The 18,904-nt window shown below is 37.6% G+C and overlaps 1 protein-coding gene across 1 annotated transcript in view; it reads left to right on the top strand.

Annotated features, from left to right (window-relative positions):
• The first annotated feature begins 1,890 nt into the window (after positions 1-1,890).
• Positions 1,891-18,904, top strand: part of FHIP1A (FHF complex subunit HOOK interacting protein 1A) — a 65,952-nt gene continuing 48,938 nt past the window's right edge. Inside the window, exon 1 of the mRNA XM_066317725.1 lies at positions 1,891-2,001. The gene's annotated coding sequence lies outside the window, so the exon portion shown is untranslated. The remainder of the gene's footprint in view (positions 2,002-18,904) is intronic.

Raw genomic sequence — 18,904 nt, 5'->3', positions numbered from 1 at the left:
AGAGGCTGTGGGTTACTTTTAGGACTTCAGTTTGCACTCTGGGTAGGGGCAATTTCTCTTTTAATTTTTTTTTTGTGTTCCTCTTTTCTGTTCTCTCTGATGGATTTTTTCATGTGTAGTAGAAGGAAATAAAAATACCAGGCTGATCAACTTGCGAATCTCAAACATGAGGATGTAATTTAGACTATACTTGTTTTGTACGTGTATGACAAGAGTTTTTAAGCTATGCTGCAAGTTAAAGAAAGTAATCCAAGGGAGAAAATAATTGTTTAAGCTAGAAGATGGTCTGGTCAAGAATATAATTATAGGCTCCATTGAAAATTTACCCAGATAAAAGATACAGCAAAGCAAAAAATAGAGAGAATATATTTAACAAATTAAACTTGGAACCTTATTTTTATGACCAGATATGATGGATGTGTGAAGCAGGCAGGAGAGAAGTTGGTATTAATTACAAATTATGGAGAAATATCCTTCCTTTAGGTTCTCATTTGCAATTTTTTTTGAGTAATAAGAAAATAGCTTAAAAAATAGCATGTTTTAGTGAGGTAGAATTTTGTGAACAGTATTTTGCTACAGGAAACATTTTAGAGATGATCTGGAGGATAGAGAGATTGACCCTTTTACCATTTCACTTGGAAACTGGCTAATTTTTAGGACTACCTCTTCATTGCAATTGAGGGGGAAAATGTTGCTAAAAGGCTCTTATGAAATTTCTGGTTACATCTGTGGAGGAACCGGATATAATCATCCCTGAAATTCAGCAACATGAAATAGCAAGGGATCTCTGGGGTCATCTAGTCCAGCATGTATTAAAACCCTGTCAAATTTGCAATATAAAAACAGTGCCTTCTCATAAGCCCTTTAATTTTTGGCTGTTATGTTTATGCTTCCCTGATGGGGAAGCTGTTTAAGAACTTGTTTTAAACTATGAGTTCTTGGACAAAAATTATGTTTATAAAAAAGTATTTTTGCCTTGATGTATATACTTTTTAAACTTTTGCAGGATTCCTTTCAGCATACTGAAAACTTTCAGAGTTTTACCTCCCTGCTTATAAGACACAGAAAAATGACAGTCTCCTTATTTTGAATTAATTTGTGTAGTCTGGAGGAATTTCTGTCAGACAGGTTAGCAGGATGTCTGTAAAATCAATTTTGAATGCTAAGCACAGTATAAATGAATAGACACCCTTTTCATACTTGAATTTTTCTGTATGTGTGCAGCCTTGTTACATGTCAAATATAAAATTAATATGAATTACTTCAGTGTTGACAGAAAGGTGTGGGTTTCTCCCTTGCATGTGTTTAGCTTGTTTAACAAGATGCTTTTATGATGCATTTCTTGTCTGAAAAGTGAGTTTTGTAATCAGTTTTTGGCAGCGTAGCCAGCTTTAGTATTCAGTGTAATACCACATTTTTCTGCTTCTGTATTTTATTTTTTTCCCCCAGTGGTTTCTTTTTAGCCAGAACAGTTTCTTGATTGCTTCAGACTTACTCAGTGTGTTATGCATGATTGTTTTTGGGTTGCAGAATGGATGCAAATGTTTCTGAGTTGCAGCAGTGAACAGAAGGCAGCAAGGAAGGCAAATATGGATTGCTTCTGCTGTGGTGTGGGGGCTCTCAGCCCTTTGTGTTTTCAAGGGCTTCTCACTAAGGGATTGGTGAAAGGCCTGGAAGCTCTGACCTTGTCTGTGTGGATGTGTCTTGTGCTGTGATATATGCTCTGTTACTGCTACTCCTGCCTATTTGAGAGTTTATTATCTTGTTCTCTTTAAGATGGAGTTTTTTTTCCTTTTCAGTTTTTATACTGCCAGATTTCTGTTAATAGAGAAGGATAATTTTTACTTTTCTGCTTTCTCTGCCTTTCCTTGTCTGTAGTGGAAAGCTGAGTGCTGCTGAAAACTGAAGAAACTTTAAGTCTAGGCTCTTGACCAAATGGAAGAGCTGCCAGAGCCAATTTTCCCTTGCTGACCTGTTGACATTGCTTTAATTGCAGGTAAGGTAAGTGTGTGTCTGTGTGTGTGTAATAGGTAGTTCAGAACAGAAGGCTGTTTGCTGAGCTGTGAGCTTTCTGTCTGGAGTGCTGGGTGTCACAATCAGTTTTTGCTGTGTGGAAACTTGTCCTATGAAAGGTAAGCTTGGGACTTCAGTCGTGTATCAGATGCCTGATGGCATCTCCAGTGGCACTCAGCTGCGTTTAGATAGCCTGGCCTCTGGAGCATCCCGCCAATGTTTTGTGTTTCAGTTCTGTTTGTGTTCACACCCGCGCCCTGTAACTGCTGTGCAATATTCCTGTGGCAATCACAGTAATTGCTTACATGTGAGAAGAATATGCAGCAGTTATCAGAGGTACTTTAGCTGCCTTTTAGTGTCGGGTAACTTCTGGAGAGCAATAAATGTATTGTGGCCTACATACCCTGTAAGTCAGAGGTAGGTTACCAGTGTCACATTGAGAATCCAACAGCCTGTACACTGGGATTTTTTTGAGTTTGCAAGACTCCTCTGGTTTTTTAAATTTTTATTTCAGAATATCTCCACATAATTTGGCTTATGGAATATGAAATAATTCAAATGCTTGTCATCTGAAGAATGGACATTTTCTTTTTTTCTCCAGACTCTTCACAGGTACAATGTAGCATACAAAAAGAGTCCAAGGAAGAAACACCAGCATTCTCTAGCTGAGCTTAAAAATTGAGCACAGAAACTACAGAAAATCTTTTACAACAAAAGCTGAATAAGGGGCAGAGGTCCTAGACTTTGGCTTGTCATTGGATCACCTTACTTTATCTTAACTCTGCAGTGAAACTAGTTAACTGACAGATGAAAATTCGGATAAGTCTTTTCCCCACCCTGATCTACAAGCATGAATATAATTTGTTTCTTGATGCAACGTTGTACATGTGCTTTGTTTTATTAGATAAGCTGTTTTACAACGTGAAAAGGGCTGAACACTTATGAGTCACCTCCCCAAGAGATGCTTATTCTCAGTTTGCAAAATGGGCTGATGAGAGAGCATGAAAGGGGGGTGTGGTTTTCATAGCCTGCATGTTTCATAGACGAGTTGGCATCATTTGGGGAGGAGATGTGGGTGTTAATTGCAAGATTGTCATAAGGAAGCTGTGTAAGAAGAGAAGCCCAAGCTAGTTAGGGAGAGAGCCTGATGTGTGGGTGTGAAATGAGACTGGGATTAGTACAGACAAGTTTGAATTCACAGGAAACTTGACAGTGTGTTTGGTTTCCCGAGCTGTGTTTGTTGTATCAGGTGGAGCATTTATACCGATCAATCGACATTAGAAAGGGGAAGATATATGAAATGATACTTCATAATAACCACTACTTCCTGGTTTTTATATACCCAGGTTTTCTTTCAAATTGGTTAGAAAAAATACAAATAGCTGATTATAATTAAATATTAACATTCTGGTAAACTCTTGTGCCTCATTTGTTTTTTTCAAACCACCAAACACTTGCTTTATGAAAATGAACACCATCTCTCAGCAGCCTTTCGTGTAGCATGTGTCTGGTCTTAGCCTCCCCTGAAGTGCTTCCACCTCTTTTTTTGATGCAGTTTGTTGCAATTCTTGATGCTGATGGGAAACTGTTTCGTCAAGTGGGAAGCAAGGATTTTGTTCTTGGTCTCATCCTAACCTGCGCTGCTCTGTAAGGATTAGGGAGGCATCTGGTTTCTCTGTAGTAGCTTATAAAAGGTTCCAAAGTATGGTATCAAAGTGTATTTAGGAAACTGAGGAGTTGTAGTCTGATGCTTGCCAAATATTCAGTATGTTACTGTTTCCACTCTCTGGATGAGTTGGCAACTCTGACAGTGTTGCAAACCTGTTTTATTAAACCAAGATCATTAGAATGTTTTGGAATATCAAGGCTTGTCTAAAAGCTCACCTAGCAGGGTGTATGGAAGGACTACATATTCCCAAGACTTAAAGGCACCTTATCCAAAATTTTTTGAGTGTAAGTTTTTACATGTACTGGCCTACAGCTAATCCATGGTTCTGTGGCTGTATGGAAGCAGCTTTGGTTGCCAAAGTGATATTTGTCAATCAGTTGCTGTAGGTAAGAGTTCTTCAGCTGGTTTGTAGCATTAGAATAGTATCTTGCACAATAAAGACAAGTCTATTTCCTTCTCCAGAGAGAAAACTAAAGACAACAATTTAAACTGGAGTCTGGTCTTAATCTATAACTTTATTTCTAGCAGTGTAAAGCTTTCAGTTGCCTGTTTCTTCTTTCCTTGGTTTAAAATCTAGTTATGCTGATGGGAAGGCAATACAGTCAGTGATCGCAGGAAGTGACATGAACCAACACAATGATGTGGAGTCTTTCTCTGGTTCTCATTTCTTCCTGTTCTGTGTTTGTGTAACTCCTCAATTTCACTAATATATTTGAATTTCCTTTCGTTTAGCTAACAGCAGTAATGAAAAAACCCTAATTCCTCAATACAAGAACTTTAGTATCTAGTCTAAGATTGTTAAGTATCTATGATTACCAATTCTAGTCCATGCTGGTATTAAATCCTAGCTTTTAATTGGAAAATATTAATGCATCTGGATCAAATATGTTCCCATATATTTTTGTTTTCAATTAAACTTTTCTAAGTCAGACTTCAATAGATTCAAGTTGGAATTTCAGAAGGACAAAAGACGCAAATTGAAAAAATTCCACTAGCGTATATGCAATACCTTAGGATCACTCTTCCTTTCAGCTGAATTCTTCCTGAGTTGTGGTGTGGGGGTTGTTTGTTTGTGGTGTTTTGTTGCTTTTTTCCTCCTGGTGTCAGTTTGTAGAGTTTTGAGGTTTTTTTCATAAAAATTGTGAGGACTCAGTCTTGTGAGGGGGAAAATGTCTCTTTCATTCAGCAGTGAGTTTGATCTTAAATGCAAGCCAGTAAAAACTTGGTTACTGACAGTTATCTGGAATTAATATTATAGAGAAAGATCCCATTTTACTGATGTAGGTAATTTTTAAACTGCCTTGAATTTCACAAAATGTTAATATTAATAGCAAATAGCTATTACATGATTTTACTCTTTCATGGGATTCCTTGGGCCAGTTGCAGGCTACTTTGCATGGCCTTCTTGAGGAATAGTGATGTTATATAAATAATTTAAATGGTTCTGATTTCTAATCTTTCATCACTATACACTAGCATACAAATTTGCTCTCCCTGTGATGCTGAGGGAGAGGTCTGTAAAAGACACATTCACCTGGCAATTCACAGAATATAAAGATGTATACATGGCTTTCATAATGCATGAGGTGTTTTTTCTTTCTCAGCTCAAGATAAACAAGGAAAAATGTGTATGTTTGTGTATGTATCACACAATGTGAGCTATTCATTGTAGAATTCCAGGCTATGTCATAAAGAATGTTTTGTCCAACCATCTTGATTTACTTGTTGTTGCTTGTGTCTTGAGTTTAATCAGGTAAGTGTGTATTTTGCCCTGAAGAACTAAGCACAGTGCAGGGAAGTTAGCAGTGCGTAATGGTGGATAGAGGCCACTGGCATGAGGAAATGGGAAAGCGTGACTGGTTTTCTCATCATAGTGACAACTGTTTTCCTTAACTTTGGTCTCATGGAAATAAACATGGTAAATAGGTATTTTCCAAAATTGGCTACACCTTAGTAGTAAATCACTGTAAATTGTCCTTGGTAGCAGCCCTGTAAAACCTAGGGGAATATGTAACCATTCTGAATAAAGCAGATTTGGTTAATGTGCTGTTAGAAATTCAGAGATTTTATGACAGACATAAAGAAACCACAAGAAGCAAACCAGGAAAAAAGTGATTATGTTTTTCATAATAAAACAGATTATTATCAACATAGTGGTTTTACATTTAATTTGGAGGAAAAGCCCACCATTGTGGTGACAGCTATCTTAGAAAGAAAAAGATTAATACAAAATAAGATTGTAGAACAAAATCTTGAAGGATCAAATTCTCAGTTGACATGTTTTCCTGTGCGTTCTTTAGATCTCAGTACTTCTTAAGACAAAGAGGGTTTTCAGGTAAAGCTAGTGTGGATTAGTTAAATTGTTTTAAAGTATGCATTATTATTTCAAAATATAAACTTGGAATAAGTGAAAAAAAGAAGAGTAAGATATAATGTTAATATATAGGCCTGCAGGAATGGATTGAATTGGGAGGCTAAATGTTCATTAGATTTTGATTTGGTTTTGTAGTGCTAGAATCTGTTGGGTTGAACAGACGTATCTTAGAAACCTCTCTGTAGCTGTTGTCAGACAAGCTGCTTGTTCATGAACCAAACAATGGAGGTGTTTGATGTATTTGTTGTATATGGAGTGTTGGGGATCACTGAGGGCTTTGAAGTTGAGCTGTCCTCGAATGAGGAATTGATGGGAGAGAAGGGGGCAGGAGAACTTGTGCATGATCCAAGTGTGTGGCAGGGTCCCTGACTGTGGGCAGCCTATGGTCTTATTTAGTAGTCCTTCCATTCTATAGATTCAGCAGGTTTTGTCTTTTTCTTTCAAAATTGCTTTAAAAATCATCAGTGCTTTTGGTAACTCTTGTGGCCTGTAACAGTGAGTTCCGTAATTTGTCACAAATTATTACTTGTGCAGAAAACAGAAAACAGAAACAGAGATGAGAGGAAGACCTATCCAGTGGGAGGAGAATGCAAGATCCAAGTTCTAAATAATGTATCACATACTAATTTTAATTTTTTAAGGATTCTGCATATCATATATTTCAGAGCTGTGAAAGTATATTGTCATGCAACTTTCTGGATTCACAGGAATTTTTTAAAACTCTGGTTTGCTTCAAGTAAAATTGGGTTAATGATAAACTAATCTGTCACCTACTGCAAGTGTACTGTTGGGCTTTTTAAAGAGTATTTGTGATCTTTGTTTCATACTAGGTTCAATGTTGTGAAATGCACACTGAGTATTTCTGTTCTAAGTCTTTCAAAACAAGGTTTTGTACACTGTAAGTATAACATTATTGAAAAGGAAAATTGGATAAACCTTTTTGCTATCCAGATTAGATTAATGAGATTTTCTGGCAGTGCTTGAGATTTGAACTGAAGAAATTGGGTGGGTGCAAAGTAATTGATTCCATTGCCATATGCATGGAAAGTTTGCAAAATACAAGCTAAGCAAAATACTGGTTTTGTCCTACTTTGTGGCTCTGTTAAGTAAAATAAACTGTAGCTTATCTTAACCAACAAAGTGGAAGTGATTTTTTTAAATATAATGTGTTCCTGAAGGACATTGTTTATTGAAACTAGCATGTAGTTTGCAATATGTTTTATTGTAGTATTCTTTTTATGTTCATTCAACTTGAAAGCTTCCTCTTTCTTCCACTGAAGTGCTACAGTGCATTTTATACACAGGTTGTTCTGTTGTAGGCTGTTTCACATATTGCAAAGGTGTGCAGCTGACTACTGCTCTCATTTGAAGATTTATGTTTTTTGCAGCTTGCACAGAAACTGCTTTATGAAACACATGGGGTTTTTACCTCTCTCCTAGTAGGAACATAATATTCAAGAGGAAGGGAAAGTCTCTCACTGTATTTTAGGTGCGGCACAGAGTCAGTGTGTGACAATATGTGAATGTCTTTGCTTGAATCTTTTGCTAAGGGGATACCTTTGGTGACTACGCTACCACAGAAAGTGGCTAACCTGAAATGATATCAAAACTTTGACCAAAGGTGTTCTTACAGATAAAATTCCTGTAACTCGTTGACTTGATTGGCACTACTCTGAGATTTACTTTACGGGCATCAATATTTTGTTTCAGTGAAGAGCTGATGGCGTTAGTCAGTTTAATCATTATATCAATTAAAATCTGAGTGCTTTCTGAAGCAGTTTGTGATCCTTCAGATATAAAAAGGGGTACTAGAAACTAACTTGATCTAAGTACCACTTAATATTGATTTTGTTCAACAGCATTTTTTTTCACTTTATAGTTGTTGTTCATGCTTAATGGCTGCCTACTTATGACATGTAACAACATAATTTAAAAAAACACTACCCCTCAACCCTATCTCAGGATGCTGATATCTAAGCAGTTTTGCTGATTGTTTTTATCTCCTAATGAGTTTTGATTTGGTTGAGAGTTTGTTCTCTCTGTGTGTTGAAATTACATAGCTGATCTATAAAACGCTGTGGATTCTCAAGTGACCTATGCAAAATATTCCTTCTACATGCCAGCAGCAGAGTATTACTGTTGTAGGAAGTGCTGGAGAGAGAGACCTTCATTTTAGCTTCATGATGTAAATGTTGAGGTACACTCTTGAGCAACCAGTTAGAACTGAAAAGATCAATCTTTTAAAGAGGCTTTTATAGTGAAGTTTTTACATGTGAGTTCAGTAACTTTAACATTTAAGTACAGTCAAAGATCTAATTACTTACCTTCCAATTTATAAAACAGACTCCTAAAACACTCATTCCATAGGTGGTTCTAGTAAGTAGGCTACAATGTGGTACTGGGCAAAAAGTGTGTGGACTAAAAGTTTACTTCTTTGGAAATGGCATAGTATCTTCAGTGAATGCAAGAGAGTATTAAAAAGCTGTGGCCTCATCAATTTATGAAGGATTATAGATTAGAATAACAGATGAGGGGGACTTGATAACCAAGGAAATCTTTCAGTTCCAAGTCCTGATGGAGGTCACAACACAGTGAAACTCTTTTAAAAGCCAAAATAGTTGAAGTATTTCTCTTCTGAAAACCCTTAGAAACGTCAGCATAAATTTCTGCTGTTTATGAATGGCAAGAAAGAAACTTCATTTTGCTGGGATTAAGGAAGTAATGCTAGGCATCGTTCCAGGAGCAAGTCAGGGAAGTATTATGCCTTAGAGGAGCACTTATTTTCCTGCTCCTCCTCTTATTTTAAAGCTGCAACATTATCAGTGTGTTTTCCTTTTCAAAACTGTGTCAGCTTCTTTGTGCATTTTCAGGTAGGAGCTAGTCTACTGATTGGTGCCACAGTAGGTGCGTTTTGGAATTTTTTCCTTCTGTGCCAAGGACCTTCGACGGGGGGATAGAATAGATAAGGAGTTGCTTTCTCCATGATTACTTTTCTTTTTGGCCTGGTAGGGAGAGGCACAGTCCTACTTTTAGCTACTGGAGTGGATGAGAAGCCAGAAGATGTGCTGACCTCCAAGGGTCATGTTTAGCTTGGAATTGCCTCAATGCAGAGTTGAAGGTTTAATTTTGGGGAAATAAAACAGAAAAACAATCTTTGAAAAACCAGAACACTTTAAATCCCAGAGGAAAGGATGTGAAAATTTTACTCGAGAAAAATCAGGAACTTTTGTTGATTTATTCACCAAAAGAGATTAATCTCTGGGAATGTTTTCCTTAGTGGTAATATTCAGTAAATACAATGGATTTTTGTCTAGTTCTGCAAGTGTTTCAAATAGTGTTTCCTTACCTCTCCTTTATCAGTTTATGTTCCTTACTAGAGGTACAGTGGCTACTATAAAAGAGAATATTGCTCTTGCATTAATCAGTTCAGGATTAGATGAGACCTGGAGTCTGATGGTTCTGGTGACATGCTGAACATGTTTGCTGCTAGTAAGTTTGAATTATTCTAACATTATTGCAGAAGAGCTAATACAGCATTAATTACTGTCTCTAAGTCTTCAGTCTAAGAATCTGACTTGGTGACTCTAAATATGCAGTTATGGTAATAAAAATCAGGGAATAATTCTGAGAGCAGCAGAGCTGGTGGAGTCTCTGTCCAGAATGGAAGCTCCTGTCCTCTCCAGGCTCTGTTCCCAGTTTGCAGTGATGTTGGCTTACTCCCTTCTGTCTTACTCTTCTTGGAGCTGTTACTGAACTGACTTGTTTGTGAACTGAGCAGGAACTACAACGTGAGTGTGCTAAGAATGTGGGACATGGGATAGGACCTCCCTTGTGTGAGCCATGAACTGTTCTGCTGCTTCACCACAGCTTTTGGAGCAATGCTTTTAGTAAAAACCTATCAGGGATTCTCTAGGTAACTGTTTTGCCCTAGAGGGATACAACTGAAACTAAGATGAATTGCTAATCTCTGATTATTAAAATTCATAGCCTAGAAAGCTTTGTTACCTCTTGAAGTTTAAGACCATGAATGCAACAGCATTCTGTTTTTCTTTCACTGGTGTAAATCTACCTTCATTTCACTGAAAGTCAGCCTAGCATGCAGCTGGAAAGAAAAATTCAAGCTATTTAATGAGATGCAGTTGAAGAAATCCAGCAAGACAAACTAAGATAAATGAACATGTGGGAAGCAACTACATTCAGAGTGAGTAATATGTTGCTTTTTGAGAAATACAAACAAGTAGGGGAGGGTAAGAATAAAGTGCTTGCGCAGAGTAAGCCAATTGCCTAGAGCTGGTATCCAACACTAGTTAATTTCGGAGATGAAGTTACTGTCCCATTGCATTGCTTTCCTAAAAGAAATGAGGTAAAATTGGTCTGGCACTTTTGAAAGGCAAGTCAGCAGCTTAATCAGTATCATGAATTACCTTGTTCAGAACTTGTGGCTTTTCCTGAAACACTTCCTGAATGTGAAGGGGGGAACAAAACAAAAAAACCCTCAACAAAACAGTAAAAAAAATCACCTCAAACAAACAAAAAGCAAAACCAAACTAAAACCAACAAATCTGGAGCAGAATTACTTATTCTCTTTTATGAATGCTTTGTTTTTTTCTATTATTATGGAAATTTTTTTAGTGTTTGTGTGATTATCTTACAAATATGTACTCCAGAAGAACATCTGAACCGGTATAGGGCAGTGTATCTTACATCTATATCTTCTAAAAGGCAGAGTGGGGAGGTCATGTAGGTGCAGTTTTTAAAGTATATGTTGTTCTTTTTGTATTGCCTGGCATGTTACTAATAATAACAATATGCTCTGTCAGCATATTTCCTTTACCATGTCACTATTAGCTTCCACAGAAGTTCTAAGTGTTCTGAAACAATATGGGCTTTGAATCTAATTGAGACAAGCCTAGTGCTGGATACTTCTGGAGGACATGGATCCCATTCCCCTTCTCCTGACAAGTTAGGGAATTTGTGTTGGGTGGTATTTTTTTACATCTTACTTTTTAAACCTATGTGGTATATAATTTTAGTTGAGTCTCTTAATAAAATTTCGTGTAATAGCATACAAAAACAGTAAGCATCTCATGATGTAGAATAACTGTCTTTAAATCATCTATAGGGGAATGGCTGGAACAACTGATCCCTGCAAGTGGGATTCCCACTGATGTTCATCAAGTAAATGCAGGTCTGTTGTGGTTAAATATTTTAGTAGCCATAAGTTGACTCTGTGCCCTTTGCTGACTCTGGGACCCTGACTCCTGCACAAGGGTGTTCACAGAAAAGTAATCTGTCCCCAGGGCTGTGCTGTGTTTGTCTGTGGAATACAGGTAATTACTTTCTTGCTCACAGACTTATGCTTATACTCAATGTACCCTTTAAGCTGCATGTACTCCTAAGTGTCACTATTTTTCATCTATCACCATTCTATTTCCATTCACTTATCACCATTTATCTTCATGATGCATAGCATGGATAGATGACAAAAAGATTGAAAGTGTCTCTGGGGTTTATAGAAAGAAGTTAGTTTTTCATTTTGATGAAAATACCACTGACTTTCTATGCTTATACTAGTATCTCTGGATATTTCAATTTTTATTTTGGTTTCTTGCTTATTAGCTTTGGTGAGAATCACCCACAGTTATCCTATCTGTATCTGGTATTCAAGGACTTATGCACTTTTCATTAAACTGCATACATGATTTTGACTTGTGGATGATAGAAAGTGAAAGGTGAAATGAAATGGCTACAGAGTTTTTAGAACGGAATAATTCCCCAGCCAAGTTATGCAGTTACTTCAAGTGAAAAATTAACAACCTGCTGTGCTTGGCATTTTAATAGTGGTCCCACGTCTGGAGGTTTTGTTTGTTTATTTGCTTTTTATTCTGTCGGGGATTTGTTGGATTTCTTTTTCAGTCTTTTGGCACAAAGAATCAAGGACATTTGTGGCATAAGGTTTATTTAATACATACGTAATTGTTCAGGTTTGCTTTTTTTTAATAGAAGGGTGTCTGCATCTCAAACTGCAGATTTTATGTTCAGGTTGTAGATATGGAGGTCCTGATCTGCCTTTTAGGTGTGGCACTTACGGGGTTTGAACATGAATTTAGAAATACCTGTTCGGTAAATCTGCCTCTCTATTAAGTACACAGCAGCTCAGCTCCTGACAGCAATGTGCACTGATGTGGGTGTGTATTGCCCTGTGCGTGCAGGGTCGTGGTAGGGGTGTTATCACCGCTCTACAGTACAGAAGAGGCTGATTAGTGTTTTAATCACTGTAAGTCATATAAATCCATCTTTTGGGTTCCATTTTTGTTTTTCTTTACTTCTTCCCATCACTTTTTGCCAGGGGAAAAAAAAAAAAAAAAAGGTTTGATTTTGTTTTCTACATTGGACCTGTTTGCTGAGTCTGGATGGGAAGTTTCTGTCAGAGGACACAGCAATGATACTTCTTCATTGTGGAGGCTGGACAGAAGGGGAAAAGGACATAGTTCATTGCACTAGGGAGTTGTGGTATGCAGAGTGTGAAAAGACTGTATTCCTTGTAAAGTCCTGAGCTTGAGGGAGTCATACTAAGCTGTGCTCTACCTCTTCAGTCTCCCTGCTGTGTATAAAAGCAGTTGACAGGGTGAGAGAGGCCACTGCCTGAGCTAACCGTAACAAAGGTTTCCATTCCTGTCCTGGCTGAGAAGGAGTGGAGAATGTGGAAGTAGTTTTATTTGGTTTCTAGTAAAAATAAAAACAGGTCTCAGTCCCCAGCTGTAGAGAGTCTTTGCTGTGGTTATTTCCTATGGATTTTGAGGAGTCATTTGAACACATAGGATGTTCTTGCAAGTTGTATTTACCCAGATACTGCAACACCTCAGAAACAAACAAAACCTCGGAATCAGCTCTTAACTCTGATTTGTATGAAGATACTCAGTTCTTTGACAAAGAGCTCTGCAGATCTAGGATTTTCATACCATGCTGGTTTGGGCTCAGGTAGAGTTTGTTATCACGGTGTGTCCAGCACAAATCCAAAACACAGCCTCATAGTCATCATGGGTAGAAAAGAGAGATGTTTTCGTTATTGTCGAGCAGGACTTAGAGCCAAGGCCTTTTCTGCTTTTTGTACTGCCCTGTTGGTGAGGGGACATAATCCAGCAACATTCAGAAACACGGACTTAGTTTGTGAACGGTACCACATCTGATACATGAAGGACTCCTGTGGAGCTGAGTGCTTTGTGTTGCTGCTACTTGAATTGTTCTGTAAAACCAGTTTGGATTCAGTTGTAGTGATCTGAGCCAAACCTAATGAAATTCAGCCACTATTTCTGTGTTCCGTTGCTTTTTGGGTTCATCTACTCGCTGTTGGCTTGAAAACAAAACACAGGGTTTGTGTTCAGAATTAACTGTGGTTTATGTAGGAGGATTGACTTTCCTAGTGGTCTCAGTTATAAGCTTGAAAGATTCAAGTTGCAAGAAAAAATTTAGCCTAAGTGGATTTAAAGGTTAGTGTTTGGATACCTCTATTAATTGCTTAGTGTGTCTTATCTAGAATTGTCAAGGCTTATCTCAGCCACTTTAGCTGAATGCTCAATTGTCATAGAATCATTTCAAGTATTAGTGCACATTTTAAATTATTCCAACAACTAAGCAGATATCCCCTCTGGCTCTATTACAAATGTGCTTTAAGGTGCTGAATACTTGAAGGTGACTTCCTGTTTCCAGCTTGCACTTCATCAGCAAGGTGATTTGTAAGGTGTAAATGTAATTGATAGCTCTGCCTGGAATCTGGAGGCTTTGCATAATTTTATTCCTTACTGCTAATTAGTCCACTAGTCAGTTGCTTCTCGTATGATCCTTTATATTTTGACAGTCCTAAGAGCAATATTCATCTTTCAGAGAGATTTCTCTAAAACCAGCAGACATTCTGTTAAATTCACAGTCTCAATACTGAGTCAAGACTCCATACAGAGGTTCACAACCTAAATATTTTTGGCAGATGACCTGCCCTCTGTTAAGCAGTCAACTTTCTGGTTTTCTTCACGCCTGTACTCTTCAGCACAAATACTTGAGGTACCCTCACTGGTCTGGCTATTGGGTTCCATTAGGTTGCTTTCTAAAACTGCTTTCAAAGCAAGGTCCCATTCTGTGGAGGATGAAATCGGTTCTTGAACAATTCTTAATTAAAGTATCTTGCTTAAGAAAAGCAGACTCTTGTTATTTAAGCAGTGTTCTCTCTGGAGAAGAGCATGTTCCAAACAATACATTATTTTGAAAATTCTGTCTGTGAAGAATCAAATTCTACCAGAGTCTCTGTTACAGTAATCTATTGGTTTGAGATTTGATTTGATTATTGCTAGTGCCATGAAAATGTCTTTAAGTAGGACTTTGTGGCATTTCAGTGCAAATGAATAATAAGAGATGGGTGTATGCCAGACTTACTTTCATAAAAATGTAATACAAGAAATTATTTAAAGCTTTCTCTTGCACTGATATACAGTGAATTGAGCCTATGAAGAACTAAAAAATTCAGAGAGAATAGAAATTGGTTAGAGCTGGGCTGGGTTAATTTTGTGCTTGGATCTTTGTGCTGTGCTTCTCCTTTGTTATTTTGAATTTAAAGAGAAATGTGAAAAAAACCCATTATTTGTGTCCAACAAAAGAAGAGGCTATAGCTGATAAAAATTAGGAAGAAATCCATCTGGTTCCAAGAGTTGACCTGAGCTGTCCTTTGTTTTCTCCATCATTGATTCTGCCATTGCGTGTGATGATGGGGAAAATATCCGTAGTGCAGGAAGAGCTAGAGGTTTCCAAAAGCTTTAACTCAGGATGAGAATAGTGGCTTACACAAACCACTCAGATCCCTGCCATCATCTACTGCTTGAGGAAGTGGCATTACCTTCATCCAAAGTATTGCACCTCTCTCCTCACCATAAATCTGTCGACTCTTGAAAAACAACCATGATCTGAGGGTGTGTTATAGTTATTTCTGTTTTCTGTGCACTAGCTCTTGCAACCCCACAATGCAGAATAATGCAACATTCGAATTAAACAAGTTTAATGACTATCCCAAACATGTGGCTTGGGACGTAACTCCAATTTCAGTTTGTTCTGGTCACCTTATTTGACATAAGATGCCTTATGTCCTGTGAGGTTATTGTTTGTGCTGCTTTGCACAGGGATGCAGATGGAAGCATGTTTTTAAGATGAACATTTTCAAGGTGTGTTGTTCTGCTTCAGGCTGGAGCCTTCCTCTGAATCTCTCTGTCTTTTTTTTTTTTTTTTTCCCCCTGAATACTGGTGCTGTTGTTTCTTTCCTAGCAATAAATATGGCTGTCTAACATTCAGTTTTTCAGTGCATACTCTGCTCTTAATGAATGTGATCATTTACACAGTGTCACTGTAGTATTGGCGTGCTAAATAATTTAGAGAGCTGTGGCAGGTAGATAGCTCTGTGGTGTCTATGTTACTATGGCAATACATTTGTTTAATGTAAATGTTAGTCATTCTGACCCTGTGAATCTCAGAGCTTCTGACATTATTAGCTGTGTCTGGGAGGTGGGGGTCTGTGTATCTGAAAGAAAAGTTGTTCTGGCAATATTAATAGTTTAAAGATTACTTTCTTTTTCATAATTCCTTCTGCTTTGTGACTGAACTGCATAATCTATTGATTGTAATGAACAGAGCAGAACAGTTCTTCCCTTTCTTTATCATGGTTGTAATGCAGCTCTGGTATAAAGAAATCTATAACTGTATTCTGATCCTCCAAAAATTCAGCTGACTAAAATGATAGGAAATAAGATCTTGAGGTCCATCAACTTTGCTCCTGATCACATAGTCAAACTTGGAAGCAAAATTTCAGGGGTATTATACTGAGTTCCTTGACTCAAAGAAGAAACTAAACCTACGAGGCTTTTCCATTACCTCTGTGATTACCAGCAGGTATTACTTAAGAAATACCCAATTTGTCTGAACATTAATGCAGAAACAATATGTTAATGTAGTTTGTTTCTTAAATAGTTTTCTAGATTTTTCTTTTTTGTACATTTTAATGAACCATTTTCAGGGAAAATGGACTACCTTCTGCAAAATCTTCTCTTTATTGACAATTTATTCCTGATTGTATGAACTATTCCTTGTTATGATCTGCTAGCACTTTTGAGGCAACAAATAGAAGTGGAAAAAGAATTAGATCATAGTTGATAGTCTATGTAAAAGCTCGGTCACTTCAAGCTCAGTATTCAAGTGAATACTGAATATCCGCTGGTAGTATTTGTAACATTTTATGAACTTTCTGAAACCTTGATGTGTTAAACTGCTAAGCTTAAGATCAGTTTTAAAAAGAAGATTTGTCAGGAATGTGCTACCCTTTCCCTGTGTTTAGAGTTGTCCCTACCCTTCCTGCCAAACATCTGTAATGCAGAAAAAAACCCAACATGGTAAGCAGCGAATGGTATCTTTCATTATTTGTAGGGTGGATTATACTGGAGGTTTCTGTGTGCTGCGGTGTGACATCAGTGCTCAGCATCTATCTGTGTTTGGCCCATTATCTGTCAAAGAAGGAAATAATTTAAAAAACAGTAGTAGCCAAGCAAAGATTTCTGGTTTCTTTGAATTTCACAGAAGATATTTTGCTGGACTTGTATAAGTGTTTTTACCTTTTCTGTCTCTGAGATGATAAAAGTTTTGCTGTCAGTGCTTGCACGTAAGGCAAAGCTTCTTACTGGACCAGAATACAAACTAGAGTTGTTAGTTGCCTTTCCATGGCACTGATGCTTGCAAATGCTAGGCTGGAACTCAAGTTAACCTAGGAAAATTAATTATTTACCACATATCTTTTCTTGACAAGCCTGCCTGTGGGAATACTATATGCTTTTGGCTGTCTCTTCTTTTAAAATATAGTATGCTTTAGGTGTATCTGTTGATTATAGATGCAGAGAAGTATTGAAACATTTAGACTCAGAATGCCTACCAAGTATTAGCATGGTGGAAATAGTAATTGGAGGAGCTTCTCCAATGAATATGCTTTTAGTGAGCACACCATACTCATAAAATGGCTTGGGAAAAACCACATCCAGCAGAATGTATTGGAGGAAGAAGAGTGCAGAGACACTTTCTACTCTGTGGGAAGAACCTGTGTAGACAGAGTTGCTCCTGTGGAATCAGGCTGGATTTTCCCTTAGGGAAAGAGAGTTGATGGTTCTGCCTTTTCAAAGTCACAAGTATCCATTTTCAGGACACATTTCTGTGAGGGATACTTTGAGCCTTCACTACTCTCTTTCTAGGTTTCTACTCTTCAGGACCTGACATGTGCCAAAGGACCTACATGAAGAGCGTGGCAGAGGGGACAAGGGTGTGTATTCCTTGGAATAACTCATTCTAAATGGCTCTGATGGAGGCTCAGGTGGCTTGGTGAGCTTGTGGCATCTAGAATCTACCACTGAAGTAGATTGCTATTTTTTTTTCCCCAGCTGCAGCACAGGCTTGGGGATGCTGAGCAGTACTCACAGCTTCTTGCAAGCAGGGATGCAGTGGTTTGTGTCACAGAAAGCCGTAGACCAAATCTTTTCTTTCTGACCTCCACAGCATTTCTTTGCTCCTACTGCTGAAATATGGCATGCCTGCATTTTAAAGCTGGGCTGAAGAAAGTGGAATGGATTGTGTTACAAGCTAGATGTTCAAATCGGGTGATAAATTGAAAGGAACAAAAGTGTGTTCAAAAAAGCATCTGCATTTAATGTTTCACACATGATTTGATCAGCTAGTTTCTTTTACTGTCACAGTGCAAGTGCCTTTTCACTTTTCCTCTCAGGAGAAAAAATTCTAATTGTTCTGTAGTGCCTTTTTTATGTGTGTAATGAATGTCTGCTTTTAGGTATTACCTTACAAATAAAAAGTGGAGATTTTATCTGTAGTTTTTTTACGCTTTTTGTTGTCATTATTTATTTTCTATTTTGAAAAGGTAATGATGGCTGTTGTGCAGTCCTGTATATGACTCTCCTAGAGGAGGGAGAGCTGACACTACTCTTGTGTTGGGATGGGGAGGTCCCAGAGTAATTGTGCACCTAGAACATATGCTGGCTGTAAATTGTTTTTGGACTGGCATGTGTGAGTTCTCACACTAGGTACTATCCATTGATAGCTGGCACTTAATTATCCCTTCTCATTTTCTTTCCATTGCTGTCACAGGACAAATACATTGTGCAGATTAAAATGGAAAGAATATTATGGCCCTTGTCTCCTTAGGTGATCCTAAAAAATAATTGTTGTCCATTTAAGTGCTTACATAGATGTGGCATAAAAATACACAGCAAGGTCTAAAGTGTATTTCCAGTATCCTTTCCAGTAAATGGAGGTGTCTTTATAGTTATATTTGTAGTTTTGACTGAAGATGGTGAAAAAGATGAGAAAAAAGTGCTGTGGGTTTTGTTGTCAATTCTGTTAGTATCTTGGTGCTTTCTTTTTCTGTTAAGGATTAGAGACTATATGCCAAGTGTAATTTAATATACTGTAGATACAAAAATATGTCACTTAATCCTTGCTGTTACTGCACTAAGACAGACTCTGTTGTAATGAGCTCATAGTAATGAGCGATGTTTATGTTGGTGTTGCATTGTTAGAAGAACACGGCTTTGGGTTCTCAGAAGGATCAGGAAAAAGGCACAGAAGGCTTGTGCTTTCTCATAGCGTGACCTCAACAGGTGTTGATTTCCAGGTGCAGAACACTTAACTTCAGAGCGACAGTAATACTAAAGGATGTGATTCTAACATCCTGCTTGGTTATTATAGTTTAATGCCACTCAGCATTATAATTAGCTTTACTAGACATTAATAAGTGGGTTTAATATTCAAACCATGGTGTT

This window comes from Sylvia atricapilla, chromosome 4 (genome assembly GCF_009819655.1).
Source record: "Sylvia atricapilla isolate bSylAtr1 chromosome 4, bSylAtr1.pri, whole genome shotgun sequence".
Taxonomy (NCBI): Eukaryota; Metazoa; Chordata; class Aves; order Passeriformes; family Sylviidae; genus Sylvia; species Sylvia atricapilla.
This window is presented reverse-complemented; position numbering and strand designations above follow the sequence as displayed.